Here is a 23352-nt window from a genome sequence, read left to right as displayed (position 1 = left end):
GAAAAGTTTGAACTAAGTAGTAGTGAGACATTCAAAGAATTCAAAGAAAGGCTAGATGATTAACTGTGATGTAGTTTAATTCTAGCAACATAAAGATGTCATATTATTACGTATAATGATCATGGGGCTGGCCACTCATTTTTGTAAATAAAGTTTTATCGGAACACGACCACATTTATTTATGTATTTATTATCTATGGCTGTTTTCACGCTATGATAGCAGAATTGAGTAGTAGTGACAAAGTCTGGCATGCAAAACCCAAAATATTTATTACCTGACCTTATACAGAGGTTTTCCAATCCCTACATTAGACAACATCACCAATCTTTTGAGCCCTTAAACACCATGATTCCACATTCCCATCTTCTCCACAAAAGTCCAGCCAGAATGCTTATCCACTATCAACATTCATCTATATCCACTCTATACAAGATGCTGTTTATCAGCTTAACCAAAGAGAAAGTGAACATTGCTTCCAAATAAAGAATGATGATACTACAAAAGTGTAACATCAAGTGTCTCATCGATTTGGTCCCTGAGGACAGGTGTAAAAGTTAATAATGAAATAAGCAGTCAAGCATATGATATTAGTGTATGCAACATTTCTTGCCACACATTGCTTTTAAGTCATTTCTGCACCTCTGACCCCAGGCCTCAACTCCTATCAGTGGTACAAAGTCTATTCATATTACAAGACATGTAGCTTCACAAGCACAGAAAATTTAAGTTGTTCATTCCTTGCTTCCAGCTTTCCTAACAGAAACTTTCCTTCCTTCTTCCTTCCCTCCTCTCTTCCTTCCTTTATTCCTTCCTTTCTTCTTTTCAATTTTCCTTGTAATAATTTCTTCACTTTTTTTTTAAAATGTATCATATATAAAGTGATATCCACAGGTCATTAAGACATAATTTCTTCCCTAAGAAATTCATCTTCTTTTGGAAGAGTCTTAGGACTCCTCCAAAATATGTATTATGACTTTTTAAGTGTTAAAACAGAGGTATAAATCAAGCTGTATATTATCAAAGATTCTTAGAGAAATTGATGCTTGTGTAGCTTTTTTAAATTATTATTATTGCTTTATCCTACCAGAGCTAGAAAAAGAAGATATTTGGCCTAACAGATTTAATACAAGGACATCAGGACTCAGCACTTTCCATGTATAAGAAGAGTGTAGTAAAAACAGTAACAATAATTATGATTATTTCTTAGGTTTGTATAGTACATAGCAGTTCACAAGTCACTTTTTATTCAATATTACTACAAAGACAGGCTCATGGGCTACAAAGGATCTAACAGCTATAGAGTCACGTTTGTTGTATACATATAATCCTACCACCATTTTATTCCCAAATCTCTATTCTACAGTGCTGTTTCCCACTGACTCCATTCACCCCTCACATTTCTTCTCAGCATGAGGCTCTCTACAGACCCACAAGATCTGACATGCAAGCTTTAAAAGAGTGTGCAATCCTTTCTGCAAATTACAACACCTTGCAAACATGAAAGTGGTTATGCAATGGCACTGACCCCTGGGGGAGTGTAATCAAGTGAGAAGTAAAAAGTATGTGAGTTTTATTACTCCTCCTTCCCAAGGGTCTCAACTACAGAGCAAACTGTATCCTCTCAAATATGAGAGGTGTGTTTCCAAGAAAAATAATGTGGAAATATGAATATCACATTGGTAATAAACCCTGCTCCTCTATCCACAATTTAGGATAATCCAGGCCAGCTCACAGCAATTCTTGAACCCTGTATCATTCTTCAAAGTTATAAATGTCAAGATTCCTAAGTACCTCATAAAGATCAACATTGGTTCAAAAATCTCTTACCTGAAGGTATCTTTAATTCTTTCATTCTGGTCTCATTGTGATCTCTACAACATTATAAATTCTGAGTCTCAGTAATTTCATCAAGACTGTCATATCCTCTTCAAAAGATTATTTTAAAATAATGTGTTTTTTTTATTATTTAAAAAAAAAGGTCATGTAAGAAAAATATCTACATAATGATTGGCATTTACCAGGGCCTAAATAAACGTGAAGTGCAGTGAATGGTACAGACGATTTGAAGAAAAAAGTTATAGTAAGGGAACAATTTATTTCCTTAACTTTAGATAGGGGTAAGAAAATGTCTTTTAACTTTCTTACAATAGCCTCTTTTATACATATATTTTTATTTCTAATTTCTTCATTTAACCAGGGAAATACTACTATGTGGAACATGTAAGGCAGGGATTTAAGATACTAACTGGACCCATTTTCCACTATATTAAGACTGCAAAAATGTCCTTCATGAAAGAAAACTGCTTTCAGGATATTAACATTTCTCAAATTCTCTCGTGCTCTTTCCCCGCTGCTCTACAACGGTACAAATGTCAAGACTCCGAAGTGCCTTGTGAAAGGCAACATTGTCATTTCTGTTAAAAATTCTCTCGCTGAAAATCTTGCTTATTAGAAGTCCAATTCCTTTTGCACAACTGAACACTGGAGAGAAAGCAAAAAGAGGCCAGGATTTGTAAAATCTATGTTGCAGCGGGCACACGCTGAAGTTGATTATTCTTTCTCAGTTAGAAAACCACCCAGTTTTCCACCTGTGTTTCTTTCTTACTATCACTTTACTATAATATTCACAACACTTCTGACCCCAAATGTGTGTTTGTGCAGGATGGTGTCCCCTACCAAGCAATTTTCTGCAACGCCAGCCGGGTGTCTTGCAATTTAACTCAATTCTGACACTGCCTACTTAGAGATAGAATCGGATCCCACAGGTCAAGGGTTCAGTCTAGTAAGACTGCTCCTCACTTCAGATGCCAATCCCAAGTTCAGGTTGTCACCTGTGCTTCTGAACCATCAGCTCTAAATCGGACACACCCACAATGCCAACTTCAGTTTTAATTTGCTGGAACTCACTGGAACTCAGGAAAATGCTCACTTACGTTTACCCGTTTATTAAAGGATAAGAGAAGGATACAGATAAACAACCAGATGAAGAGATGCACAGGCAAGGTCTGGGAGGGTCTCAAGCACAGAAGCTTCTGTCCTTATGTAGTTGAGGTTTGTCACCTTCCCGGCACATGGATGTGTTCACCTACACTGAAGCTCTCCAAACCCACATTATTGGGATTTTAGAGAAGTTTCCTTATATAAGGCATGATCAATTTTTAAAAAGTTTTTTTTTGAAGTTTTACTCATTTTTGAGAGAGAGAGAAGGCGAGCACACACGAGACAGAGTGCAAGTGGGAAGGGGCAGAGAGAGAGAGGGAGACACAGAATCTGAAGCAAGCTCCAGGCTCCGAGCTGTCAGCACAGAGCCCGACTCAGGGCTCAAACTCAGGAGTTGTGAGATCATGAAGTCAGACGCTTAACTGACTGAGCCACCCAGTTGCCCCAGGCACAATCAGTTATTAACTTTATTCCCAGCCCCTCTCCCCTCTCTACAGAAGTGGAGGTTTCAGGGTTGTAAATTCCAAGCTTCTAATCACGGCTCAAACCTTCCAGTGATAGCCTCCATTCAGGAGCCCACTCATGGCTGTTTCATTAGAACAAAAGACACTCCCATCACCCAGGAGATTACAAGGGTTTCAGGAGTCCGTGCCAGCAATCAGGGTCAGAGTCCAATATGTATGTTTCCTACGATTTCACAACTTTCCTAAAAGGGTATCTCTTAGATATGCACTCAGAACTTAGCTTCTGATTTTGCCACAATTATGAGGACAATTGCCATTTGATGTCTAGTTCAGGAAATACTTTCAGTATCAAATTTCAAGTGTCAGTTACTAGACATCAGCACACCAAAAGAGATTAAGAAGTTGAAAGTGACAGGAAAAGAAGTAACAGATTTACACAAAAACTATCAAAAAGAATTTTAAGGAGAGGGACCTGGAGAGAACAAACATTTAAGGGTCCAATTCCATCATTACTCTTCAAGGAAGTAATACAGTATTGTTGTTTGAAAGACTGTCCCGAATGAGACTCAAGATTTTTAAATGATTACGTCTTTTATTCTCTTTAATATGTTCTTATGTATTTTAGTAAAAATTTAATACTTATAAATTTAAGGTGATTTTTAAACATTAGTGTTCAACATATTGTACTGTAACGTTTAATTACCTTTCAGGTGCTATGTGCTGTACTCAACGCTAGGTACCTTTAATGCACTATTCCATTTATTATTTTTATTATTATTATTATTACTACTACTACATAGCCAAGTGACACATGGCATGTATGGATGAAGAAACTGAGGTTCATATTTACTAAATATTTAAAGTCACACAAATAATAATACATCTGGAAACAAAACAAGTTTTCTAGTTTTAAATCTAGTGCTAACTTTTATTTTATGGCATCTGCTTTTGTACATGTTTTATGTCCATCTGAAAAAATATTTTATGTGAAATAATTATTCACAAATATTTTATGTGAAACCCACTTATGGATTTCAGAAATTCCGAGAGAGCACAAATTGAAAGGAAGTGCATGATAAACAATGATGCCATGAACATACTCATAAAAAATTTTTATCCATATTTTGGATTAGCTCCATTTTTGGATTAGAAGTAGAATTGATCAAAAGGTATGTGTATTCTAATTTTGATAGACATTGCTAGTTTGTACTCCAAGCAAATATAAACAAACCTTTCAAAAGAAAATTAAAGTGCATCTTGCATTGGTGGGTAGTTAGCTCTGAAATATGTTCCTTCTGATAAATCATTCTACTAATTCTTAAAAACACACTAATAATGATATAAGGCCCAACGTCATTGCAATCAGGCCAGGGAATCAGTCATGAGTCAGATTCCCTTTTAAATCATTCCATCCAAGAATAAAAAGGTAACTCTACAACTGGAAACAACTACTCACTGATTCAAAGCCTACACAAAAATCTTTATTGTATGCCAAGCCCTGTGTACAAAATGACATGCTTGACTTCAAGGAGACTGTGACATCTTGGTGGGCCAGGTAGACGGGTAACAATTATAGGTACAGTTATTCCCTTATGTATAAAGGGCTCTTTTCAGTGTGACAGTGTTGGCTCCTTCCATCAGAAGTAGAGTTTATTTCCACCACTTTGAATCCTCACTGTCCCTGTATCTTGCTTTAACAAACAGGATGCAATAGAAATGAATGATGTACCAGTTCTAAGCCAGTCCATCAGCTCACTCTTGAAACCTTGTCCAATCTCCATCAATTAATTGGCTAACCTGCCGGGTGATGAGTGATCCATAGCCCAGTTATCCCTATCACCCCAACAAATGGCCAGCCAATCCTCTAAAACAGAGCCACAGATGTATGAGTAAACCCAGCCAAGACCAAAAGACTACGTAGCTGAGCCTGGCTCAAACTGCCAATCAACAAAACCAAAAGCTAATATTTAGTTGTTATTTTAAGCAATTAAATTTGGGGGTTGATATTTATACAAGAAAAGTTACCTGATACTTTCACTATCTTTACCACAAAATTTAATTAAGAAGAGAGAAAAGAGCTCCTCCCAAGCTAGGAGAATAGGCAATGCTTTTCCTGTAAAGTAGAACTGCTCGGCTGATCCTTGGAGGAGGATCTGGAGTGGAATACATGGCATTTACAGAGTATTCCAAACAATAGAACCATCCCATATTTATCAATGTTGGAGGTTATCAGAGGAATGGTTTGTGGGCATTGTTTAAAAGATGGAACATGTTACACCAAGTGGTTAAAGCCTGGTCAAGGTATCAACTGTTTGAGTGTGGTTAGGTCTGATAGGTTTCCTACTTTTCACGTCTGTAACATGGGAATGGTATTTCACACTAACGTCACAGAGTTTTTATAAGAATTCTACAAATCACTACGTGTAATATACCTAGAATAGTACTGAGCATAAAGTAACTATTAGCTATTAGCCTTGGATGCCAAGTTTACAATCTGATGTTATGTTTACCTATCAGATTGGTTTTGAATTACATATGTACACATACAACCATGTATGTATACAGGAGGTCATCAAGCAGATGGAAAAGGAAATTTCTGGAAAGACAGAGCCATGGACACAAAAGTAGCATATTTGGCTGTGGATCTTAACAGTAATTTGTAGTTTTACAAAGAATTTTCACTGAACCATTTTGCTTACTGCCCACAGAAAACTGAAATAATTCAGCACATTTATCGAGTGACTTCTACATTTCCAACTTCGTATTAGATAATGCTTAGGTAATGTAAGAGCATCTATATTTAGTATTAAATTTAAGGACTGAAAATCGCACAACTCAGCAAGCTTCCCTCTTCACATTTACCAGCAGGAAGCTTAAATAAAACATTTTACCCAATTGTAGCAAATGAACATGTTTGTGTATTAACACCATCCCAGTTTAAAATCATTCTGCTACTGTTAGCCTTTTATTTTTCTAATACACTAAATTCATATCTTTATTTCAATTTTTCATTTTATTTCAAGAGGAAGAAACACAAACATATCATGAAATAAAGCCTTGACACATTTAGTCCCAGGTTCCTTTGCTTTAGAATGTGAGTCACAAAGCTCCATTCAAAACTAACTTTCCATTATCACAAATCTGTGGGTGGAAAAGGCGGCAGACTCAGGTAGATTTGCTTGCATTCATAAATTTTACCTCTGTACGTTTCCTGTGCCAGACTAACTCCCTACTGTGTCAGTATATTGATGCTTTAAAATCTGCTTTTTTGATTTTTATTATTGATATAAGAAAGGATTTCTCAACCTTGGCACTATTGACTTTTTGGATTCGATTGGAGAGGTGTTTTCCTATAGAATGCTTAGCAGCATCCCTGGCCTGTGGCACCTCCTTTCCCCCTCTCAGTGTAACAATCAAAAATATTTCCAGACAGTGCTAAATATCCCCTAGGTGTAGAACCACTGATTGAAGGAACTAGCTATGGGGCAAAATGTTTTTGTTAAGCCTTTGCTCATTCATTCATTTATTGAGAATATTGTTTGCAATAGCATGGAATAATCTAAGAGTCTGTGACCTCCAATAATCACAAATGACAATGAATAAACACATGAAGTTATAGGGCATGTCACTGACTTTCAAACTGTAAAATATAGGACCAAAGTCTCTCCAGAATAACCAACTTTATAACAAAACAGTGGGAAATGCATTTCGCTTTCGAAGAAATATATATGCTTCATTAATTATTCTGTCAAGAGAAAAAAACCTATTTGTTTAACAAATAATGGAAAGAACGACATGTTTTTATTGAAGACTTTCTTTTATTTACCAAATACCCATAATTCAACTCTGTTGAGTTTTTAATGTGCAGCATTTCATGTGTAAGAAGATCATTATGTTAATATAACAGATGTCTTTCAAACTGTCAAACATTAATTACAATTAACTAGAGTGTTTTTAAAATAAGATTAAATTGTGACTTATTTTGAATTATGGTTCAACAAGCTAATGTTCTTTTTTCAAAGACTGAATATTGACTGATCACAGCAAATAGTAATTGCAAGATAGATTTTTTTAAAAAGACTATCCTCAGGGAAAAATGTGATACTTTGAATGCTATCTTTGAAGCAATTCTCAGTCTTTTGCATGGAATAAAAGTACATCCAAAGTATAAATATGTCTATATTTAACAGATACTGAACAAAATTCCAATTTTCAAATCCCTACCAAGACTTATCAAGGGTTGTAGGGGTGCCTGGATGGCTCAGTTGGTTGATTGTCTGACTTCAGCTTAGGTCATGATCTCACAGTTCCTGAGTTCAAGCTCCATGATAGGCTCTGTGCTGACAGCTCAGAGCATGGAGCCTGCTTTGGATTCTGTGTCTCCTACTCTCTCTAACCCTCGCTCCCTCCCTCTCTCTCTCAAAAATCAACATTAAAAAAAAATTTAAAAAGACTTATCAAGGATTCCAAAATCATTTAGTATAGTGATCTTTGATAAATTTGTAATCATTTGTTTTTAGTAATGGTGTCTACAGAAAAGGAGATTGTAATTTTTAATTTTTAGATTTTTCAAACAGAAGCCTCAAAATGGTAAAGCTATTGTTAAATACTTCAATATCTCAGAAGATCAATGTTTGTCTCATAAATGTAAAAATTACTGAAATGCATTCTTATAGTATATGTCAATTTCATTTTTTTAATCCTTTGACTTACATTGCAAATTTTTGCTATAGTTCAAACAGATATTGAACTTGAATATATGAAAACTGTATCGTGAAAAATGCTATTCCCTAATTTAGAGATTACCTGAGCTCTGCTGACTGTACTTAACTCATGACTTCTAAATTATGGGTACCCTTTAAACATTACTAAATGTCTAACCAAATTTAATCCCTAATTCTTAATGTATCACTTACTATGGAAGTCAACATAGGTAACTCATCTAACATCTACTTTCATCTAAATTCCTTATCTACAAAATGGGGATAATTAAAATAATTCCTATCTGTCATTTTGTTGTTCTTTCTTTCTTTTTTTGTTGTGTATTTTGCTTTTGCTTAGTCCTATCTTGAACTGAATAAATGTTGAGTGAATATTAGCTCCATTAAGTTTCAATACAGGGTGAACCAAAATTTGGCTTATGATGCATGTTGCCAAAATTCTTAGTATATCCTTGGTATTTGTAAACAAAGGACCCAATCATTCTAATAAAAATAATATATAAGAGATTCTGTGATAGGCAGAATAATAGCTGCTTAATGATGCCCAATCCCCCAAACCTATGAGTATATTACTTTTAATGGTAAAAAGGACTTTGCGGATGTGTTTAGAGTTAAGTACCTTCTAAGACCTATTATCACACTATATATATAATAAAATATGCTACCTTTCTAACATTAACTTCCAAAATAGATGAGCTAACACAATACTAGTTCTCTCTGTTAAAAAATTTTCTTTAATGCTCTCAGACTTCTTTTCTGATAAAACCATTTTGATGGAACATAATCAGGTTATTTTTTATTCCCCTGAAAATAAATCTGGACTGGGATGAAGCAGAATACAATCAATATTCAATGGTTTTTTGTTTTTGTTTTTGTTTTTTGTTTGTTTTTGTTTTTTTCCCCTTAACATTAGCAGGTAGGATAATGGCCTTACAAAGATGTTCCAGCTCTAATTCCTGGAATTTGTGAATATGTTACATTACATGGTAAATGGTGATCATGGTAGCAGAAGGAATTAAGGTTTTTAATCAGCTGCTTTTAAAATAGGGAGATTATCCAAGATTATGTGGGTGGGTTCAATGTAATCCCAAGGAACCTTTAAAAAAGGGAGGAAGGAGGCAGAGTATTCAGGGTTATACATGAGAAAGACTTGACCAGACAGTGAAGTCTTTGAAGATAAAAGGGGGCTGAAGCCAAGGAGTGTGGATATCCTCTACAAACTGGAACAGCAAGGAAGTGATTTTCACCTAAAGCCTCCGTAAGAAAACAGCCTTAATGGATATTCTGACCTTAGCCCCATGAGGCTCATTTTGAGCTTCTGACTTCCACAACTGTAAGATAATAAATAAAATTTTCTTATTTCAAGCCACTGAATTTGTGATCATTTGTTATGTCAGCAATAGAAAATTAATACAGATTTCTGTTTTCTTTCTCCTAAAAGTATCACTTTTAAATCTGCCCTATTTGGTCAAATACCTACCTTGTATCCTTACTTTCTAAAAGAAAGCATGTTGAATTTTTTTTTTAAGATTTCTTTTTTTTTGTTGTCGTTTATTTATTTTTGAGACAGAGAGAGACAGAGCATGAATGGGGAAGGGTCAAAGAGAGAGAGGGAGACACAGAATCCGAAACAGGCTCCAGGCTCTGAGCTGTCAGCACAGAGCCCGATGCGGGGCTTGAACTCATGAACCGCGAGATCATGACCTGAGCCGAAGTTGGATGCTTAACCGACTGAGCCACCCAGGCGCCCCTTGTTTGTTTGTTTTAACTTGATATCTAGCACAATCCAACTTCTGGTTTCAGCCAGCCTTTTCAATCTGATCTCTCCCTGTTTCTAAACTCAGAGTTATAAGAATATCATAAACACACAAAAAAACAAAATTAAAAAAAAGTAAATGAATTAAAAAAAGAATATCATAACATGAGTTTTATCTGGACTAGATGGACTTTTCTTTTGTTCTTAAAATTAAATACATAGAAGTTTTTGATTATTGCAAAAGAGAAAACCTAACTCATACGAAACATTAAAAATGGCCATTTCTTGGCTCACATAACTGAAAAATCCAGTCATAAAGCTTCCATTAATCAAAGCTCTATCCAAGTCCTTGAATAATATCCTCAGGGATCTGTCACTATTCTTTATCTCTGGGTTTTTCCCGTTAACTTTAATCTCAAACTCTCTTTGCAAAATAGCACCAGGTTTGCATTCTACAGATTTCTACAAACGAGTAGAAAAAGTTCTTTCTGAAAGCTCCAACAGATGTGTCAAATATGGCTCTGGTTTAGACTGAATTTCCCAGAAAACAGAGACTGAATCAAGAATTAAAGTACTAACACTTTTCTTTGAGAGGTTCAAACCAAGGCAGTAAAGGAAAGAAGAAAAAAGCAATGAAGTAAATAGAAATGTGGTACATTGAAATATAGGGCTTTAATATACTACCTATTCTTCAGAGACACAGCTGAAGTAGCCCCAGTCAGCATATTCACTGGGCACATGGGACTTTCACTGGGCACATGGTATTTCCCAAGAAGGACTACATGGAAAAACCGTATCTGAGACTCATAACAAGAAAGAGCAAATGGAACCTGCCTATTTCCAATTTTCGGTTAGTTGACAATTGCTCTCAGAAAGTTAGATCCCATTCCACCACGCTTTGGTGTTTTATTCAGATCTCAGAGTGGAGGGACAATCTGTACAATGGGAGTGGTTCTCCAAAAAGAGAGAAACGAGAAGGATGTGATTGAGACAACCTAAGGAGCACAACTGGGAATGTAATTCTCCAGTTGGGATCATGTGACTATTTCTGAACCAACTTCTCTGGTTGAGGAAGATGGAGTTAAGATTCAACAGCATTTGGTTGCATGTCTATCTTTGAAGCCAGAGATGGGTAGGTGTTGGCTCACATGCAAAGTATGTGGACTTCTAAGACCAAGTGTGCTGTTACTGAGGAAAGGGGTGAAAGATGCTGGAAAACCTAAAGCAACAAACCTCAACCTCTTTCAAAGCCACCAATTATAGCTAAACCTACCCTTCAAGATCCACTATCAACACTTCTAAAATACCTTCTAATTCCTAGCAGTGCTACTGCTGGGTCATAGGGTAGGTCTATTTTTAATTTTTTGAGGAACCTCCACACTGTTTTCCAGAGCGGCTGCACCAGTTTGCATTCCCACCAACAGTGCAAGAGGGTTCCCGTTTCTCCACATCCTCTCTAGCATCTACAGTCTCCTGATTTCTTCATTTTGGCCACTCTGACTGGCGTGAAGTGATATCTGAGTGTGGTTTTGATTTGTATTTCCCTGATGAGGAGTGACGTTGAGCATCTTTTCATGTGCCTGTTGGCCATCCGGATGTCTTCTTTAGAGAAGTGTCTATTCATGTTTTCTGCCCATTTCTTCACTGGGTTATTTGTTTTTCGGGTGTGGAGTTTGGTGAGCTCTTTATAGATTTTGGATACTAGCCCTTTGTCTGATATGTCGTTTGCAAATATCTTTTCTCATTCCGTTGGTTGCCTTTTAGTTTTCTTGATTGTTTCCTTTGCTGTGCAGAAGCTTTTTATCTTCATGAGGTCCCAATAGTTCAGTTTTGCTTTTCATTCCCTTGCCTTTGGGGATGTGTCAAGTAAGAAATTGCTACGGCTGAGGTCAGAGAGATCTTTTCCTGCTTTCTCCTCTAGGGTTTGGATCGTTTCCTGTCTCACATTCAGGTCCTTTATCCATTTTGAGTTTATTTTTGTGAATGGTGTGAGAAAGTGGTCTAGTTTCATCCTTCTGCATGTTGCTGTCCAGTTCTCCCAGCACCATTTGTTAAAGAGACTGTCTTTTGTCCATTGGATATTCTTTCCTGCTTTGTCAAAGATGAGTTGGCCATACTTTTGTGGGTCTAGTTCTGGGGTTTCTATTCTATTCCATTGGTCTATGTGTCTGTTTTTGTGCCAATACCATGCTGTCTTGATGATGACAGCTTTGTAGTAGAGGCTAAAGTCTGGGATTGTGATGCCTCCTGCTTTGGTCTTCTTCTTCAAAATTACTTTGGCTATTCGGGGCCTTTTGTGGTTCCATATGAATTTTAGGATTGCTTGTTCTAGCTTTGAGAAGAATTCTGGTGTAATTTTGATTGGGATTGCATTGAATGTGTAGATAGCTTGGGGTAGTATTGACATTTTGACAATATTTATTCTTCCAACCCATGAGCATGGAATGTTTTTCCATTTCTTTATATCGTCTTCAATTTCCTTCATAAGCTTTCTATAGTTTTCAGCATACAGATCTTGTACATCTTTGGTTAGATTTATCCCTAGGTATTTTATGCTTCTTGGTACAATTGTGAGTGGGATCAGTTTCTTTATTTGTCTTTCTGTTGCTTCATTGTTAGTGTATAAGAATGCAACTGATTTCTGTACATTGATTTTGTATCCTGCGACTTTGCTGAATTCCTGTATCAGTTCTAGCAGACTTTTGGTGGAGTCTACCGGATTTTCCATGTGTAATATCATGTCATCTGCAAAAAGTGAAAGCTTGACTTCATCTTTGCCAATTTTGATGCCTTTGATTTCCTTTTGTTGTCTGATTGCTGATGCTAGCACTTACAACACTATGTTAAACAACAGCGGTGAGAGTGGACATCCCTGTCATGTTCCTGATCTCAGGGAAAAAGCTCTCAGTTTTTCCCCATTGAGGATGATAATAGCTGTGGGCTTTTCATAAATGGCTTTTATGATGTTTAAGTATGTTCCTTCTACCCCAACTTTCTCGAGGATTTTTATTAAGAAAGGATGCTGAATTTTGTCAAATACTTTTTCTGCATCGATTGACAGGATCATATGGTTCTTATCTTTTATTAGTGTGATGTATCACGTTGATTGATTTGCGAATGTTGAACCAGCCCTGCATCCCAGAAATGGATCCCACTTGATCATGGTGAATAATTCTTTTTATAAGCTGTTGAATTCGATTTGCTAGTATCTTATTGAGAATTTTTGCATCCATATTCATCAGGGATATTGGCCTGTAGTTCTCTCTTTTTTTTTTTTTCAACGTTTATTTATTTTTGGGACAGAGAGAGACAGAGCATGAACGGGGGAGGGGCAGAGAGAGAGGGAGACACAGAATCAGAAACAGGCTCCAGGCTCTGAGCCATCAGCCCAGAGCCTGACGCGGGGCTCGAACTCACGGACTGCGAGATCGTGACCTGGCTGAAGTCGGACGCTCAACCGACTGCACCACCCAGGCGCCCCTGTAGTTCTCTTTTTTTACTAGGTCTCTGTCTGGTTTAGGAATCAAAGTAATACTGGCTTCATAGAATGAGTCTGGAAGTTTTCCTTCCCTTTCTATTTCTTGGAATAGCTTGAGAAGGATAAGTATTATCTCTGCTTTAAACGTCTGGTAGAACTCCCCTGAGAAGCCATCTGGTCCTGGACTCTTATTTGTTGGGAGATTTTTGGTAACCGATTCAATTTCTTCACTGGTTATGGGTCTGTTCAAGCTTTCTATTTCCTCCTGATTGAGTTTCGGAAGAGTGTGGGTGTTCAGGAATTTGTCCATTTCTTCCAGGTTGTCCAGTTTGTTGGCATATAATTTTTCATAGTATTCCCTGATAATTGTTTGTATCTCTGAGGGATTGGTTGTAATAATTCCATTTTCATTCATGATTTTATCTATTTGGGTCATCTCCCTTTTCTTTTTGAGAAGCCTGGCTAGAGGTTTGTCAATTTTGTTTATTTTTTCAAAAAACCAACTCTTGGTTTCGTTGATCTGCTCTACAGTTTTTTTAGATTCTATATTGTTTATTTCTGCTCTGATCTTTATTATTTCTCTTCTTCTGCTGGGTTTGGGGTGTTTTTGCTGCCCTGCTTCTATTTCCTTTAGGTGTGCTGTTAGATTTCATATTTGGGATTTTTCTTGTTTCTTGAGATAGGCCTGGATTGCAATGTATTTTCCTCTCAGGACTGCCTGTGCTGCGTCTCAAAGCGTTTGGATTGTTGTATTTTCATTTTCGTTTGTTTCCATATATTTTTTAATTTCTTCTCTAATTGCCTGGTTGACCCACTCATTCGTTAGTAGGGTGTTCTTTAACCTCCATGCTTTTGGAGGGTTTCCAGACTTTTTCCTGTGGTTGATTTCAAGCTTCATAGCATTGTGGTCCAAAAGTATGCACGGCATGATCTCAATTCTTGTATACTTATGAAGGGCTGTTTTGTGACCCAGTATGTGATCTATCTTGGAGAATGTTCCATGTGCACTCGAGAAGAAAGTATATTCTGTTGCTTTGGAATGCAGAGTTCTAAATATATCTGTCAAGTCCATCTGATCCAGTGTATCATTCAGGGCCCTTGTTTCTTTATTGACCATGTGTCTAGATGTTCTATCCATTCTTGTAAGTGGGGTATTAAAGTCCCCTGCAATTACCACATTCTTGTCAATGAGGTTGCTTATGTTTGTGAGTAATTGTTTTATATATTTGGGGGCTTCTGTATTCGGTGCATAGACATTGATAATTGTTAGTTCTTCTTGATGGATAGACCCTGTAATTATTATATAATGCCCTTCTTCATCTCTTGTTACAGCCATTAATTTAAAGTCTAGTTTGTCTGAAATAAGTATGGCTACTCCAGCTTTCTTTTGACTTCCAGTAGCATGATACATAGTTCTCCATCCCCTTTCTATCTGAAAGTGTCCTCAGGTCTAAAATGAGTCTCTTGCAGACAGCAAAGAGATGGGTCTTGTTTTTTTTTTATCCATTCTGATACCCTATGTCTTTTGGTTGGCACATTTAGTCCATTTAAGTTGTTATTATTGAAAGATATGGGTTTAGAGTCATTGTGATGTCTGTTGGTTTCACGATTGTAGCAATGTCTCTGGTACTTTGTCTCACAGGATCCCCCTTAGGATCTCTTATAGGGCTGGTTTAGTGGTGATGAATTCCTTCAGTTTTTGTTTGTTTGGGAAGACCTTAATCTCTCCTTCTATTCTAAATGACAGACTTGCTGGATAGAGGATTCTTGGCTGCATATTTTTTCTGTTCATCATATTGAAGATTTCCTGCCATTCCTTTCTGGCCTGCCAAGTTTCAGGAGAGAGATCGGTCATGAGTCTTATAGGTCTCCCTTTATATGTTAGAGCACGATTATCCCTAGCTGCTTTCAGAATTTTCTCTTTATCCTTGTATTTTGCCACTTTCACTATGATATGTCGTGCAGAAGATCGATTCAAGTTACGTCTGAAGGTAGTTCTCTGTGCCTCTTGGATTTCAATGCCTTTTTCCTTCCCCAGATCAGGGAAGTTCTCAGCTATTATTTTTTCAAGTACACCTTCAGCTCCTTTCCCTCTCTCTTCCTCCTCTGGAATACCAATTAAGCGTAGATCATTTCTATTTAGTGCATCACTTAGTTCTCTAATTTTCACCTCATACTCCTGGATTTTTTTATCTTTTTCTCAGCTTCTTCTTTTTCCATAATTTTATCTTCCTAGTTCACCTATTCTCTCCCCTGCCTCTTCAATCCGAGCTGTGGTTGTCTCCATTTTATTTTGCAGCTCATTAATAGCATTTTTTAGCTCCTCCTGGCTGTTCCTTTGTCCCTTGATCTCTGTAGCAAAAGATTCTCTGCTGTCCTTTATACTTTTTTCAAGCCCAGCAATTTATTATGACTCTTATTCTAAATTCACTTTCTGTTATATTGTTTAAATCGTTTTTGATCAGTTCGTTAGCTGTCTCTATTTCCTGGAGGTTTTTTTGAGGGGAATTCTCCCGTTTTGTCATTTTGGATAGTCCCTAGAGTGGTGGGGAACTGCAGGGCATTTCCCCTGTGCTGTCTTGAATAACTTGGTTTGGTGGGCAGGGCCGCACTCAGATGATGTCTGCCCCAGTCTGCCCACCAGTCAGACTGGTGTGTGCCTTCTCTTCCCTTCTCCTAGGGGCGGGATTCACTGTGGGGTGGCATGGCCCATCTGGGCTACTTGCACACTGCCAGGCTTGTGATGCTAGGGATCTGGCATATTAGCTGGGGTGGATCAGCAAGGTGCACAGGAGTGGGAGGGGTAGGTTCAGCTCGCTTTTCCTTTGAGATCCGCTTCGGGAGGGGCCCTGCGGCACCGGGAGGGAGTCAGACCCGCCAGAGGGATGGATCCACAAAAGCACAGCCTTGGGTATTTGAGCGGTGCAAACAAGTTCCCTGGCAGGAACTGGTTTCCTTTGGGATTTTGGCTGGGGGATGGGCGAGGGAGATGGCACTGGCGAGCGCCTTTGTTTCCCACCAAGCTGAGCTCTGTCATCCGGGGCTCAACAACTCTCCCTCCCGTTGTCCTCCAGCCCTCCTGTTCTCCGAGCAGAGCTGTTAGCTTATAACCTTCCAGATGTTAAGTCCCGCTTGCTGTCGGAACACACTCCATCTGGCCCTCTGCTTTTGCAAGCCAGACTCGGGGGCTCTGCTCTGCTTTGCCAGTGGCCTTCCCCTCTGCCCCAGCTCCCACCCGCCAGTCCATGTAGCGTGCACCGCCTCTCCGCCCTTCCTACCCTCTTCTGTGGGCCTCTTGTCTATGGTTGGCTGCAGAGAATCCATTCTGCTAGTCTTCTGGTGGTTTTCTGGGTTATTTAGGCAGGTGTGGGTGGAATCTAATTGATCAGCAGGATGCGGTGAGCCCAGCGTCCTCCTACGCCGCTATCTTCCGCTCCTATTGTTGCCAATTTTTTTTAATTTAAAAGACCTTCTAAAGTATTTCATGACAATTCCATTTCTTTTTCTTAATACTTAGAACACTGACTCACCTAGCATTTATCATTTCCTACTTACATAATGTAGTACACTTTCAGCTTTTTAAGTGTTATGTAATATTTGTTGCAAAATAAACATGTAGAGGGGTGCCTGGGTGGCTCAGTCGGTTGAGCATCCGACTTCGGCTCAGGTCAGGATCTCGCGGCTCATGAGTTTGAGCCCCGCATCTGGCTCTGTGCTGACAGCTCAGAGCCTGGAGCCTGTTTCGGATTCTGTGTCTCCTTCTCTCTCTGACCCTCCCCCATTCATGCTCTCTTTCTCAAAAATAAATAAATGTTAAAAAAATTTTTAAAAAAGAAAAATATACATGTAGATCTATAAATAGTATTTATGTGCTTATTTTAAAAAATATTTAACTATTAAATATTTAACTATTTAACAATGCTAGGCACGGTTCTCTACAAAGAGAAATAAAAATCCTTGACTCTCAGGAGATCTCTGTGTAGAAAAAAAGTATTTAAACAGATTATAATTTGATTTAAAAATTTATTAACAGTTACATACTGTAATATTCAGGCCATCCAGCAGGAAACTGAATCCAGCCCAAGAAATCATATCCAGAGAGACTACATACACATACACATATGTGAGTGGGATTAAGGGGAGTTAAGGCACCCAGAAATGAACAACAGTAGGAATAGAAGAGGAAATAGAGTCACTGGAGCCCAGTGTGAACTGGAGCCATCAAGGAAAGATTGATTGGAAAGGAGTCATGGATGGGCACATCTATGCTTAAGCAAATAAAAAACAGAAAAGAACAACTTCTCTTTTCCCATCTCGTGATTTATTCCAGTACTTCCCATAGACTTAGCCCAAGTAGATGCCATTAGCTAAGCATGGTGAAAGTAGGGAGAACACTTGGAATCAGCCTCCTGGCATTGGGGCAGGAAGGAAAAAGAGTGGACAATGGATCTGGATTCCTGGAGTTATGGTTAAGCAAAAGTAGAAAGAGAAGCATGTACACTCTGTGTAGAAGTACAGGGAAGCATATGTGTGTGTGGTGGGGGGAGCAGTGGGGGTGTTTGAATATCAGGGAAAGGAGACCTTCAGGGAGGAGGTTCAGTGGAAAGGTAGAAAAGGCACTCCAAGTAGAGGTAACTCCCTGAGGATGTGAGATCTCAAAATGACAAGAACATAAGCATGCCTCCAGGGAGCAGTTATTGCCTGGAGGAATTTGTGTAAGTATCCATAATCTATACATGTTACCAGTAGTGCTTGAGGAGTCACAAATAATGGGCAGCTATTCGCCAAATAGTACTGGTTAAACGGATGAGCAAATAGACTAACTAAGCCTTCCTGGGGTGCCTGGGTGGCTCACTCTGTTGGGCAGCCGACTTCAGCTCAGCTAATGATCTCAACATTCGTGGGTTCGAGCCCCACATTGGGCTCTGTGCTGACAGCTTAGAGCCTGGAGTCTGCTTTGGATTCTGTGTCTCCCTCTCTCTCTGCCCCTCTCTTGCTCACGCTCTCTTTCGCTCAAAAATAAATAAACATAAAAAAAAATTTTTAAATTAAGTCTTCCTTATGTTGATTTCTACACAAATACAGAATAACAGGTCTGGTATTTCTGATTACTATAATTCAATTCTAATAGAAGCTCTTTTGTGAAATATGTCTTGATAATTCAACCTTACTGGATTCCAATTTTTTCAATTAGTCTTTTGTCATTGTTTAAAGCAAATAGTTAATTCTCGGCTGGAGATACTGAATAAAATTTTATAGCAAGATCTGCACATGATTTTGGGGGTAATATTTTAAATTTCATAGGAGCTGGAGAATTAGCAGTCCTTGTAATTACTACCACCGTTATTTAATTAAAATGAAGTTCAGAAATTTAGTACCAATTAAAATAAGAATAAATCCTAAAAGATATTAATGATTATTAGAAATAAGATAATTTTTTTAAAAAAATGAGCACATAATCTCAATTTTTGTTGCCATTTCAAAACCTACAAAGTGCATTGGTTCTCATAGATAATCTCATGTCTTTAAAACCAATATGACTACATGAGTTAAAATACTTTAGGGCAAACTGGCATTTGGTGCTGCCCTATACAAACTCTACATTTCTCAGCTCAGACAGGTGTCACTGCATCATAGCATCATCCCAACTTTTCTTGAGTTTTTCTAGTGCACTTATCTCTATGACAAGGTCACTGTATATGCTATTTCATGTAGCTTTCACAATAGTCTTGCCAAGTAGGGCCTTGCATGAAGGAGGAAGTGGCTTCAAAGAGTTGTAGTTTACATAAGGATAAACAATTATTCAAACTGAGATAAGTGCACACCCTGAATCATTATGCCTTCTTGAATACATGGTATGTTCTGGTGTGTGTGTGTGTGTGTTTAACATTTATTTATTTTTGGGACAGAGAGAGACAGAGCATGAACGGGGGAGGGGCAGAGAGAGAGGGAGACACAGAATCGGAAGCAGGCTCCTGGCTCTGAGCCATCAGCCCAGAGCCCGACGCGGGGCTCGAACTCACGAACCGCGAGATCATGACCTGAGCCGAAGTCGGACGCTCAACCGACTGAGCCACCCAGGCGCCCCTGTTTGTGTGTTTTTAATGGAAGTTCTTAACTTATTTATGTATGTCTATAACCTAACTCATTTTGAGGTTCTAGTTCAAATGTCCTGTCCCCTGAAATCATGCCACCCATTCCTGACAGAAATGATGCTCCCACTTTGGAGTTTCTAAGATTTGTGATTTGAGCACAATTGATATTTGTTTTGAGCATACTAGGATTGAAGCACTGTATTTTACATTTTATTGAAAAAAATATACTTTCAGAAAATTTAAAAATATAGTAAGTATATGGCTTGCTGAATTGTCACCTAGGAAACATACCTTTGTAACCACTAACCAGACCTAGAAGCAATATTACCAGGATATCAGAAATCCCCTTTTGTTCTTTTCCTAGCACTATCCCTTACCCCTGTCTCCCCAAAGGTAACTATTATTCTAAGACCATACACTAGTTTGGGACAGGTATTATTTTAAGTATTTTACACATAATTTATTTAATGCTCACAAGAGTCCTGGGCATAGAGAGAGTCTAAATAACTTACCCAGGGTAATACTGCTGGTAAGTTGTGTAGAATTAGGATTCAAATTCTGGTAGTTAACTACAGAGATCACTGATTTAATTTATCCTTCTACATGGTTTGAGTTGCAAATAGAACCTGAGACCTTGTTTTCTCATTAGTTGTGGCCCGGTCTTATTTCTCCCACACAGATTCTAAGTCCCTGACATACATGGCATCTAATTCATCTTTGTAACTTTTTAATAATGTAACCAATAGCATATATTTATTCTGTGAATATTCTGCTCGTTGATTATATTCATGAATGAATGAATGAAATGCTTACATAAAATCCTGTGCAAGGATACTCCAGAGCCTTGAGAATAATGAAGTGATTTTTAGCCACAGTTTAAGGCATTGGTTTTTTATTTCTTATAGTCACCAAAGAACACGTCTCAGTGAGCCCCAAATCATTCCACGTTTTCAGTAATTGGGTATTTTCCATTAAATATAGTCATGTAAGCAGTAAAAATCTGTGTCTAACATGTAATGTTGTCTGACGGGATTTAAAGAAGGAGAATTTTCCCCTAATATGAATAGTCTCCACTCAGGCAGCATCTTTCAGCCTCAGATTACAAAGTACTTAACTGTTAAATTCACTTTCTTTCCTCTGCTGACATTTCTTATTGCTATAAGCAAGATGCCTTTGATAAATACTTCTCTACCACTTCCTCAGAAGCAGCAATCCTGTTAGTTGTTAAAATGCATTCTTTCCCCAGTACTTCCGACTAATATTTCCATTAGTGTAAAAGATTAAGCTCGAGAGGCAACATCAGTACATGTCAAAGTTAATGCTTCAGGATTATACTGATGAAGATTCTAGAGGTCAACAAGCTGAGCTCATTAGGGTCCAGAGAGGTAAAGTGAGTTGACCAATGTCAGTAGCTTGCTAAAGGAATGGCACACTATGAATCCTTGTCTTTGAAATTCTCCACATTACTCCATCTCACCTCTAATTAAATGGACTGTCTTCTCCCCTCTAGTTGAAGACCATCAATGGATCACTTCCCCTGATCCTGTTCTTTTATGTTCATTGCCCATTTCTCCTTACCTTAGCCAAGGCAGAAAGCCCCTTTGCTCTCAATACTGCCCTCATTTTCCTTCATGTGCTTCTCACCATAATGCTATGGATACCCCACACAATATTGACCATGTAGTGGTGAAAAACAAGTCAGAAACTTCTTGCCGTTAAAGTAGATGTTAAGGGGCCCCTGGGTGGCTCAGTTAAGTGTTTGACTTTGGCTCAGGTCACCATCTCACTCTTCTTGGGTTTGAGGTCATAGGGTGTAATAGCCCCGGGCCCCGGGCTGTGCTGACAGCTCAGAGCCTGGAGCCTGCTTCGGATTCTGCGTCTCCTTCTCTTTCTGCCCCTCCCCTGCTCTCTCTCTCTCTTTCTCTGTCTCTCAAAAATAAATAAACCTTTTTAAAAAATTTTTAAATAAATAAAAAGTGGATGTTTAATTATATTACATGAGGAGTATCATGGAATCTGTGTTTCTGCTCAATGAAGGACTCCATCTTTGTCTCAGATTCCATTTGAAAGTTGTTCTTCACACTCTATTAAATTTAAAATATACCTCCCACGTATTTAAATGCAATTTTGACCATTTGTGTTAGCACACAGTAATTTTCTGCGAGTAATAAAGACGCAGATTTTAAAATTTGCCAGGCCCTAATGTGGTATGCTGGCTAGCGGCCTTCCCAAAATGTCCACATCTTAATCCCTACATCCTAGGTCTATATTACTTTACTTGGTAAAAGGAGCTTTTCAGATATGATTAAGTTAGAGACCTTGAGGCGGCTCAGTCATTTGAGTGTCCTACTTTGGCGCAGGTCATGCCCTCCCAGTGATTTCAAGCCCCACATCGGGCTTGCTGCTGTCAGTGCAGAGCCCATCTCTGATCCTCTGTCCCCTTTTCTCTCCACCCCTCCCCCACTTGTGCACTCTCTCGCTCTCTCTCTCTCTCAAAAATAAACAAAATCTTTATTTATTTTTCTTAAAGTTCAGGATCTTGAGATATGGAAATTATCTTGGATTATCTGCATGGGTCTGATAGAACCAGAGACTGAGACAGGAAAATCAAAGTCAGAAAAATCACAAAAATCAATGTGATGAGAGTAGTCGAGAGAGAGATTAGGTGATGTCATGCAGCTGGGAGAAGGGTGGGGTCCTAGCCAAGGGGTGCAGGCAGCCTCTGTGAACCAGAAAAGACAAGAAATGGATCCTCCCCTTGAGTCTCCAGAGCAGGAACAGCCTTGTTAACCCATTTTAGATTTCTGACCTTCAGACTCTTAAGGAAATGACTTTGTGTTGTTTTAAGCCACTACGTTTTGGTAATTTGACATAGCAATAGGAAACAAATACACCTCATGTTGAAAAGTGTGGGGCAAGAAATGCACCAAATGTTCAGACTGTGTAATGGAAGAAACAAAGACAACCTTGGATTAAAGAAGAACAACTCAGCAACTGAAGTCAGTTTGGAATTCACATCAATTACCTAGAAAGAAAATGGGAAGATATTCAAATTCATCCTTTTATCCTTTATTGTCTTTGAATATGATAATGTTTGTGCAGAATGGTAAAATTCTTTGTAATTTCCATTGCACAGATTGGTTCTATCAATCTCCAATTTAATAACATACTGTCATCTTCAAACAAAAACTATGTTAAAGAACTCCTGCAAATGTTACTATAAGTTACTGCATGTCCTGAAATGATTTTTGTGAAATTTAAAATTTTAAGAGTGAGGAGGATTGGGGCAAGTGGGTGGCTCAGTCAGTTAAGCGTCTGATTTCAGCTCAGGTCATGAGTTTGCCATTCATGAGTTTGAGCCCTGTGTCAGCCTCTGTGCTGACAGCACAGACTTTGCTTTGGATCCTCTGTCTCCGTCTCTCTCTGCGCCTCCCTACTATCCCTCTCAAAATAAATAAATAAACTTAAAAAAAAAAGAGTGAGGAGGATTTACAGTATGCTAATTGAGGCAGGCCTGTGTGTGTGTGTGGGGGGGCGCGCACACTTGTGCACATGTATGTATAATAACCATTTAGTTCCATATTAAGTTACTCTGAGTAAATAAAACATCTTAACAAAATTTATAGTTTAAATGTCATTCCCCTACATGAAATTCTTTCTGTCAACTGAATTTTAGAGGTTCAACACATCACACAAGGGCTAGTTATGGAAATAACTTTGTATGGAATTGGATGGAATAGGCAGAACCAGGGTTGGACAAGTAGGTGGTAAGCTTGAATAACTGCTCCTCCCCTCAAAATGTCCATATTCTAATGCATGGACTCTCTAAATGTTACCTTATATTACAAAAAAGGGCTTTGCAGATGTAACTAAATTAAGGATCTTGAAATGAGAGAT

This window comes from Prionailurus bengalensis, chromosome E2 (genome assembly GCF_016509475.1).
Source record: "Prionailurus bengalensis isolate Pbe53 chromosome E2, Fcat_Pben_1.1_paternal_pri, whole genome shotgun sequence".
In the NCBI taxonomy this organism is placed as follows: domain Eukaryota; kingdom Metazoa; phylum Chordata; class Mammalia; order Carnivora; family Felidae; genus Prionailurus; species Prionailurus bengalensis.
Note: the sequence above shows the minus strand (reverse complement) of the source record.